Below are 10,201 nucleotides of genomic sequence, written 5' to 3' on the forward strand. Positions count from 1 at the left end.
TGGAAGCAATTGAGGGGCTCTGGCACGGTTACTCTGCGGTGGGTCCCAAAGGCTCCCTGGGTCTTCCCCTGGCCCAACTGCCCAGAAGGGTGCCATCCAGAGGCTCTCCCTCCCCCTCTCAGCTGCTTTCTCCTACACCTCTGCTATTTTTTCCTCCTTTCCTCGAGGAAGCTAAATACTGGCGTGTGGCCAGGACTGTGGGCCTTTGCAGAAAACTGAGGGACCCTGCCTGTGGCTATTCTGTGGTGGGTCCCAAAGGTCTCTCTGGTTCCTTCCCAGCCCAACCGCCCATAAGGGTGCCAGTGGAATAACTCCTCCGTCTATACTGCTCTTTTCATCCTGTCACCGTCTCTCCTTAGCTTTTAAAACACTGGTCCAGGGTCTCTCCCCTGTGAAATTTCCTCAACACATTCCACAAGCCTCAAAACACCTTAAGGTAAAAACGTGGATCTTTGTCTCTATAGGACATCCCTTGTTGCTCAGAATAAAATTTTCCTGTCAGTTAGCTCACCCTCTTATATCCTCTTATTGGGATCTCTTTCAAGTTTAAAGCGCAGGTGGAAGTGTCCTGATACACACCCCAAATCGCTCTGTTGTTTTTGCAACCTTCCTAATAAAACAAATAAACAGTTAACAGAAGTTAACAGTTACCAGGTTGTAAGCTGGTAGGATGGAACAAACAAAAAGTTAACAGAAGTGAGCTTATGGGCTAACAGAAACGAGCTAAACGTTAACCGCTTGGCCCTAACTCCCTGGGCCAGCACAGCCCTACAAGCTGACAAGCACCTTACTTACATTCATCATAGGTGGAAACAAAATAGTTCCCAATCTCAAGACAACCCCCTACACCTTTTTGTTTTGACCACATGCCTTCTTTACAAGCCTTAAGTATATATTCCCTCCTTAAACATCTTTATTTAAAAGGCCACTATTATATTAATCGTGCCATCACTTTTTGTAACGCTCAAAGTCGGGGCCCACACCCCTCTACCTTAAAACATCTTATTATCAGCCACAGCCTTTACTGGCCTGTGGGCCAGTGCCAGACGTTCAGGCGGGGACACACACACACACACACACACACACACACACACACACACACACACGGATTTGGGTAGGCACTCACGGAAGCATGGGCTGGCCGCCCAGGGAAGTGCGAATAATCCTGGCACGCCGTGTCTCCCCACCTGCCTCGGAACCGGTCGCGGTGTCCATGGCCGTGTCTAGGGGACACCCTAGAGCAAATTGTGGAAAATGAATTTCAAAGGGACTCCTTTCTGTTCTTCCTCCCTTCCAGATAGGCAATCAGCCCTCACGCGCCTTCACCCCCCTGAATTGCATCTTGAAACATCGGGACAAATTTAATCCTCAAACTTTAAAAAAGCGGAGTTTGGTTTTCTTTTGCGCCAAGATTTGGCCTCAATACAAGCTGAAAAATGGGAAAACTTGGCCTCCTAAGGAAAGTACAAACTATAATACTATCATGCAGTTAAATCTATTTTGTAGGCGGGAAGGCAAATGGACAAAAGTTCCTTATGTACCCGCTTTTTTCATCCTAAGGAACAACCCAAATCTCTGTAAAAAACGTAAAGTTGACCCGGCTCTTTTGGCCATGATCTCTTGCCTCCCTCCTCCTAGGGAGACTCTTTTTGAGGAGACTCTTCCTCAGAAAACCCCTCCTAAGGAGACTCCTCCAAAGGAACCCCCAGCAGGACTCTCCTTTCCTGAGGAGGTGCCTTTAATGAACACCCAGTCAAGGCATCGCCCCAAAGCTCTATACCCTCCTCTTCCTCTGAAGCCGGTTCCTACCCCAGCTCTGTCTTGTTGCCCCACATTTGGGACCTCCTGTACGAAGGCGCGTCCAATTAAGAACAAATCTCCTTCCCTTACAGGAAATGCCAGGAAAATTTGGGCCTGTCAGGGTTCAAGTCCCTTTCTTCCTACAGGATCTCAAACAAATAAAGGGGGAACCGAGGGAAGTTTTCAAATAACCCTAACAAATATATAGAAGCCTTCCAAAACCTCTCTCAGGTCTTTAACTTTTCTTGGAAGAATGTTATGTTACTTTTAAATCAGACTTTCCCTAACTCTGAAAAGCAGGTAGCTTTACAAGCAGCCAAAAAATTTGAAAATAATCAGTTCCTAACATATCATAATAAACAAACAGAACGAGACCCCACTCTAAAGACTTTCCCTACAGGAAAGCAAGCAATACCTACTGCAAATCCACAATGGGATCCTAACACAGCCATGGGAAACTGGCAAAAACAAACAAACCATTTTCTGGCATGCATTTTAAAAGGTCTAAAAAACACGAGGACTAAGCCCATCAATTATTCAAAACTATCTACCATTAGCCAAAATTCGGGAAAAAATCCCTCAGCTTTTTTAGAAAGACTCAGGGAAGCCCTAATCAAGTACACTCCTATTGGCCAAACTCCCTTAAAATAAAAATCATTTTAAAGGATAAATTTGTAACTCAGGCTGCCCCAAACATCTGCAGAAAATTACAAAAATTGGCCATTGGTCCTGAAGACACCTTGAATCAGTTACTCAAGGTAGCCAAAACTGTCTTTTACAATTGGGACCAGAAGAAAGCCCAAAACAAGAAAAGAAATTTTTTTTAAAAGGCGAAGGTATTAGCGGCTGCCTTACACACCCCAGCTCAACAGGGTACCCGAGGAAAGTCTGACTGCCACCATTGTGGACAGTCTGGCCACTGGCGAAGGGAATGCCCATGGCCACTGAAGCTAACTTGGAGATCTCCGCAGCCCTGTCTCATTCGCCAAGGGGATCATTGGAAGTCAGACTGTCCCCAGAGGCCTCTACCCCTGGGGCCAGCCTCGCCTAGCCGACCCCTGCTGGAGACTGATGGGTCCCAGGGCTTATACCAATGTCTCCCTTCTCCCATTTCACTATCGGGACCTGAGCCCGGATAACCCTAAAAGTAAAAAAAAAAAAAAAAATCCATTAATTTCCTTCTAAACACAGAAGCCACTTTCTCCGTCCTCCTTTCCAACCCAGGGGCGCTCTCCAAGCAACATGTTACTATCCGTGGAGTAAGGGGCAAGCCAGCTACTAAATATTTCTCTCAGCCCTTAGGCTGTATGTGGGGTGACCTAATATTCTCCCATTCTTTCTTGATTATGCCAGAAAGCTCTACCCACTATTAGGAAAAGACATTATGACTGAAATGGGAACTATTGTTCTCTTAGCCCCTGAAAGTATTCCTAGCTGCCTCCTGGTAATAAAAGCCAACATCAACCATAATGTTTGGGCCTCACAGGGCGTAGTTGGTCTTGCCTTAACAGCCATCCCAGTATACATCCATCTTAAGAACCCCACTCTATTTCCTTGCCAAAAACAATACCCTCTAAAACCTAAGACACTCAAAAAACTGATACAAATAATTGCCAATCTCAAGCAACAGGGCCTTCTTAGAGAATGCAGTAGCCCTTGCAACACCCTCATCTTAGAAACTCTAAAATCCAATAAAAAATGGAAATTAGTTCAAGACCTCCGAGCCATCAGTGAGGCCGTTATTCCTATACACCCTATAATTCCACATCTTACACGCTCTTAGCTCAAATATCTGAAACTGCCAAATGGTTCACAGTCTTAAACTTAAAAGATACCTTCTTCTACATATGTGTACACCCTGAATCACAATATCTCTTTGCCTTTGAGGTCCCAGACTTCACAGCTCACCTGGACCGATCCCCCCCAGGGATTTAGAGATAGTCCTCACCTCCCTGGACAGACCCTCTCTAAGCACCTGTCAGACTTTTCTTATGACAGTTGCACGCTCTTAGAATCTGTTAATGATCTCCTATTGTGTGCTCCATCTGAAGACCTCATTAGCCAGGCACCACTGCTCTTTTGAATTTTTTACACTCTAAGGGCTACAAAATTTCCAAGACCAAGGCCCAAATGCGTCAGACTTCTGTCAAATACCTTGGGCTAATTATCTCTGAAGGGACTAGGGCCCAGGGGAGGACAGAATTCACCCCATCTCCTCATATCTCCTACCTAAGACCCTTAAGCAACTAAGGGGCTGCCTAGGCATCACTGGCTACTGCATCTATGGACCCCCGATACAAAATAATAGCCCGTCCTCTCTATCAATTGATTAAAGACACTCAGACTGCAAATACCCACCTGTTACTTTGGAGCCCAAAGGCAAAATAGGCTTTCAGCCTTTTAAAACAAGCTCTTTTAAGCGCCCCAGGTTTAAATCTGCCCACAGGAAAATCCTTTCATATATATGTAACCAAAAAAAAAAAAAAAAAAAAAAAACAGGGAGTAGCCTTAGAAGTCCTAACATAGCCCAAGGGACCATCACAACAACCGGTGGGCTAGCTAAGTAAGGAACTAGAGCTGTGGGGAGGTTGGCCAGCCGGCCTCTGGGCAGTAGCAGCAGCTGCTCTTCTGGTCCCTGAGGCAACCAAGCTTACAACGGACAAGACTTAACCGTTTATGCCCCTCACTATATTCAAGGACTACTAAATGCTAAAGGTCCTGTAATCCAAATATGAATTTACTCCACTCTTAATCCTGCTACTTTCCTTCCAAAAACGAAAGAAAGATTAACTCATAACTGCCAACAAGTTTTATTACAACCCTATGCTGCTAAAGCAAATCTACAAGAAACACCCCTAGATAATCCAAATTGTTCACTCTTCACTAATGGGAGCTCTTTTTATGAAAAATGGCATTCGGAGAGCTGAATATGCTGTTGTTACTTCACATAACATATTTAAAAATGCAAGCATTCCCTCTGGTGCCAGTGCACAACTGGCTGAGCTAATAGCTCTCACCCGAGCATTACAGTTAAGTAAAAAAAAAAAAAAAGCCAATATATACTAGTATTTATAATTGGGGTCCCACCAGCACCCAAAAGAAATGTTTCCTTTACAGGTAAAAACTGTAACTCCAGCTGATCAATGTGTTGTTTTTACTGGGTGCTCCAAACAATGTTTTAGTCTTTCTACCACTTGTAGCCTAAATTGTAGCTCCATCATCTTCATAAGCTATGCTAATGCCCATAACAAATTGCCAGCTGAATGGTTTCTCATTTGTGAAAATGTTGCCTATTCTTATGTTCCAGCTTACAGCACTGAGGGATTGTGCTCTCTGGGATGATTAATTGTCTTCTTTCCCCAAAAGCTGCCAAGGTAGACACCGCAAAGAGCTTACTTTAAATCCTAGCTGCAACGGGAATGTGCATGTCAGTCCAGCTGAATATATATTCTTGTCTCTTTTTGTGGTACCTGCTGTAACCATTGCCCTAAATGTAGAAATTAATCATATAGCTTGCTCAATGGCAAAGGCCCTGAATGCTAATTCACAGGCACTTCATGCCATGGGACAAGAGTTAGGACAGGTCAGAGAAGCAGTTCTCGAAAACAGAGCTGCCATAGACTACCTCCTCCTCAAACGTAATAAAGGATGTAAACATTTTAAAGGATTATGATGTTTCAATCTTTCTGACAACTCTCAGCTAATTAAAAATAAAGTTCAACAAATTCATACATTAAACAACGAACAACATTTTTCAGCGTAAATCTGTCCTTCCTGGCTTCCTAGCTTAACAGAACTGAAAAAAGCTTTTCTAATTTTTCATTTATTCATCATTATAGAAATCACTTCATGTTGTTGCCTACAGTGTATCTCTCATCTTGCAAACCAGCCCTGGGGTGGCTACGATGGCCTAGGAAACAACACTGCCCCCATCTGCAATCGCTTGTCTACACAGGTCCTTTAAGTAGACCTCTGGACAAGCCCTACCTGCCTGTCTCTTTATGCCCCTCCTCAGCCTGAAGTAGCCAAAGCAGTCATGCCCCCCACTCCCTAACAGCAGTTAGGGTTTGGTCTTCAAAGGGGGAATTAAAGCAGATTAGTTAATATAACATCAGGCAGTTAAAAACTCCTTGGTAAACTAAGCAAAAACAAAACAAAAACAGAACACAGGGCAACTGTACCAGAACAACTGTACCAGAACAAAAATATCATCAATCATACTCTGGGACAATCGGGTTTGTTTCACTGGTCTCCCCCCAAGCTAAGCAGTAAAGGGAGTCTGGAAAACATTGTATCCATAGGCACCCACATCCCAGCATCCCCTCCCAGGTAGAAATAAAGGTATATACACACAAGCTTATGCCTTAGCTAGTGGGCATCCCAGTTTCGGGTACCCCTTCGCACTCCGAAGCTGTAATTCTTTGCTTACTATGATAAACTATCTTCTTAAACTGTGAAACTTCTTGCCGTGTATCCATTCTTCGGCTCCATGAAACTATGAACCCTCAAACCCTCCGCATTCACTAAGCAACAAATCCTGCATCATTTTCACTAGTTTTGTTTTTGTTTTGTTTTTTCCACTAGGTTTTTAAATCCTGCTACATGGACTCCGCCCCTTCACTCCAGCAGAACTGCCCTTTCCAGGCCACCTGTCCCCTCGTAAAGCTACATGCATCCCCAAAACCTGCTATGCTAATTCCTCACACTTCCTGGTGACATCTGACTCTATACGGAAGACGCCTCTTGTGTATAAATAACAACTATTGTGTCCTTCTTGGACTTCAGGGGTCACATAGTCTTCTTAGAACATGGAAAATACGGAACAGCACAGAGAAACAAACCAAACCTCACCTTCTATTCCACCTCCCAGGGTCACCACTTCCTGTTTGTCAATGCCTGTGTGTGTTTGTATGTGTGCTTATTTATTTACAAAATAAATGTCTTACACGTACCCATTCCCTTTGGAAATCTGTAACTTCATTTTCCCACTTCTTGGATTGCTCTTGGGCTAATTCTGTCTCCACAAGGAGGAGAAATCAAGGTGCTGATGTGAATGGGAACTTCTCCCCCCCCCACCCCCCCACCCCCGCCACCTATCCCCACAACAGTCTCATTCTGTCTTGTGGATCACTGTCCACATTGCTCCTGCCCCGCCCCTACCCCTTCCAAGCTTCACTGCTGCCCACACTCCTGCCAGAGACGTCAAACTCGAGGTCTCATGGGGTCTTCAGAACCACCTTGTTGGAAACCTGGGTTCATCAACCCATTTCCCCCAAAATGATCCTGGTTTCCCACTATTCGTGACAGCAGCCAGGAGGAATGTCCAAGACTCGCCAAAGCACTGCTTCCAGTCAATGCCTGCCTGCACCAAACATTTCCTGAATTCACCCCACTCTGTTCAGCCTTCATGCTTTTCCTCGCCTGGGCTCTGTCCCCCACCTGCAGCAGGTCTCCCCACAACTGTGTGTCACATTCTTCCCATCCTCTGCTCCCAGCACATCCTCTGCCTCTTCCTCTTCCTCCTGAGGCCTCACCCCTTCCTGGCCACTCCTTCAAGCCTCAGCTCAGAAGTTCCGTCCACCAGGAGCCCTTCTCTGAGAAGCTCCGTGGTATGTACACACACCCCAGGCCCTACCCTGGCCAGGTGCCCGGGACTCCTAAGCTACCAGGCATTTTTCCTGGCATAGCATTTATTAATCTCTCTCTGTTGTCATTTCTTGGTTACTCCTCTGACTCCCCTACTGACTATCTATTGGCACAGGATAGTCTTAGTCATTGATGCACCTATGAACACTAAATAAGTGTATGACTAAGGAAACGAACGGCTCTCCTAGCTAATGTGAACACGTCCCACATTTTGAACCTTAAAGCTCCCCATGGAGGATGCTTCCTGCAGGGCCAAGGGGTCCCTGCTGGAATTGGAACCCTTTTGGGTCTGATACGCAAACTCCTCTACCTCAACTGTCTTCCTACCATCCTCTTCTGGCTGTCACTGAGGTCGTGTCTGAACCTCAGTTTATTTATCTCTTCAGAGATGAGAACATTCAGGGGAAAATTATAAGGACCAAATGAATCATAATCTTTGTAAATGGCAATGTGATAAATGAAGTATTATTTATAGGTCTGAGAGCTACCCTCTTCAATTCATTAATTAATTGGTTGGTGTGACCTCTCCCAGCACAATTCTAACTAGAATGGTAATTCTGTAGGTAGGCTTTTGTGTAGATAAACATGTATCTATTCCAAGAATGAAGACACGTTCCAAGGGTAGCTCCTTAGAAAGAATCATACCCATATTTTCCATTATTGGACATTTGTATTGTTAGATTCCAACAGAATAAATACTCATCCACTGAATTAAACAGACAAGTTTAACGGCATCTGTTTTACCATAATTGATACAGACTTACTGTCAGTGGTCTTGGCAGATGTGTATTCCCCAAACCCACCACTCCAGGTCCACCAACCACTCTTAGGATGAGGTGTGCAGTCCCTTGCCTCATATTTGCAGAATTCCCTCACTGAGAGAGACAGGGGTGAGGGAGGGAAGGGAAGAGGACAGCCTGGTGGGGTCTCCCTTGGATTCACAAGGGGCAGGAGAAGAGAGATAAGTGGAGGTGTGGAGAGCACCACACTCCTTCTGAGTCTGCGGCTCAGGGAGCAGGCTGTGATCGCCTGGGTCGCCATGGGGGGCACAGTCATCTGTGGACCGTCATTTCCTCTGGCCCTTCTCCCTTAGAGGAAGCCATTCTCCTAAAGTCCTGTCTGTCTTTCCCACCTGTGTTTCTAGTTTTACATGGGTTAGTATCCACAAATACACACACACACACTATTGCTCATGGGTTTAAAATTTTTACATAAATGGTATCATTTGGCTCTTATTCTTTTGCCACTTGGTTTTTTATCTTGCTCAACATCATGTTTTTGATAGTTATCCCTGTTGATATGTTGATACATAACAGTTAGTGCATTCATATTACCTGCTGTATAGCATTCCGTTTTATGACCTAGTTTGCTTTTCTCCTGTTGGTGGACATTTCAGTTGTTTCCAGTTTTTTCGTTATTACAAAAAGCATGAAAGGCCATCTTCATACACGTCTCTCCGTGTGTATCTGTGAGAATTTCTCTAGAGTCACACTTACAAGTAGAATCACTGGGTTCCAAGGAAATGTGTGTTTCCAGTCTTACCAGATATTGCCAAATTGCCCTCTACAACGATTGTATTATAGCAGGTAACCCTCCCTCCAGCACTCTATGAATTTCCACTGCTCAGGGATGCAAAAAGGTAGCTCTTTCAGGATATTGTTCATACTGTTCATATTTATGGACCACTCATGTTTCCTCCTCAGGAAATAACTTACTCGTGTCCTTTGTTAATTTTTCTGTTGTGTTTTTTTTTTTGTCCTTTTCTTATTTGTTGTAAAATTATTTATGATTGGTGCTAAATCTTTTTCAGTTATGTGGATTGCAAATTTCTTCTCCCCGTCTGTGAGGGACTGTCTTTTCACTTTATTTGTAGTGTATTTTGTAAATTGAGCATTTCTGAATTATTATTGAAGCTGGGTGATTGATTAAAGGGGATTCGTTATATTGATAAAAGGGGATTCGTTATATTATCTCCACTTTTATATAATTTTGAAAATTACTGTGGGGACAGAGTCCCAGAGAACAGTTTCCAGGCTCTCGGTGTCACGTGGAAAGGTGCTGGCTCGGGTAGTAGATGGCCATCAGCTGTGACTAGTTGGCCATCAGCTGTAACCAGTTAGCCATTGGCCACTGATATAACTGCCATGGCTGAGTTAGCAAGCAGATTGCAGTTACTAAGTGGGGTTAGTTGGTTGGTTGGTTGGTTGGTTGGCTGGCTGGCAGGCAGGCAGGCAGAGAAGCAGACGCCGGACTGCGGATCATGTGGCTCCTGCTTCCCGTATCGCCAACCCAGTGAGAATATAGTGGTATGACTCCCCTGTCTATGGCTCCATTGGTGTTACTTTTTGGCCTTACCATATCCTGCGTTCTTATACGGGGAGGGGGCCCAGAGACCCTGCATGACACATGGCACAGCGAGCAGGGTACGGTGCCAGCCAAAACTCTCCAAAGGGCTGTGGAGCACTTTGTGCATATGAATACTCAGTCTCGGGAAGCCCGTGAGGAGCAGCACCGGGAGCAGGAAACACAATCTGCCTGGGAGAAACGTGAGCCCTGGGTGAATTGGTGGGCCTCTCTAGCCTCTGGATGGCACGCCACCCTGTTGGCCATGACGGGCGTCGCCTGTTTTTTGGTAATCTGCTGCTGTAGGCTCTGAGGGTTGTGGACATCTTGCACCGAGGCCTCCACCCACTCAGATACTTGGCGCGGCGAGCGGGACTCCGGCCAGGTATGAATGATGTCTGACTCGGGCAGG

Source organism: Rhinolophus sinicus, linkage group LG05, assembly GCF_036562045.2.
Source record: "Rhinolophus sinicus isolate RSC01 linkage group LG05, ASM3656204v1, whole genome shotgun sequence".
NCBI lineage: Eukaryota > Metazoa > Chordata > Mammalia > Chiroptera > Rhinolophidae > Rhinolophus > Rhinolophus sinicus.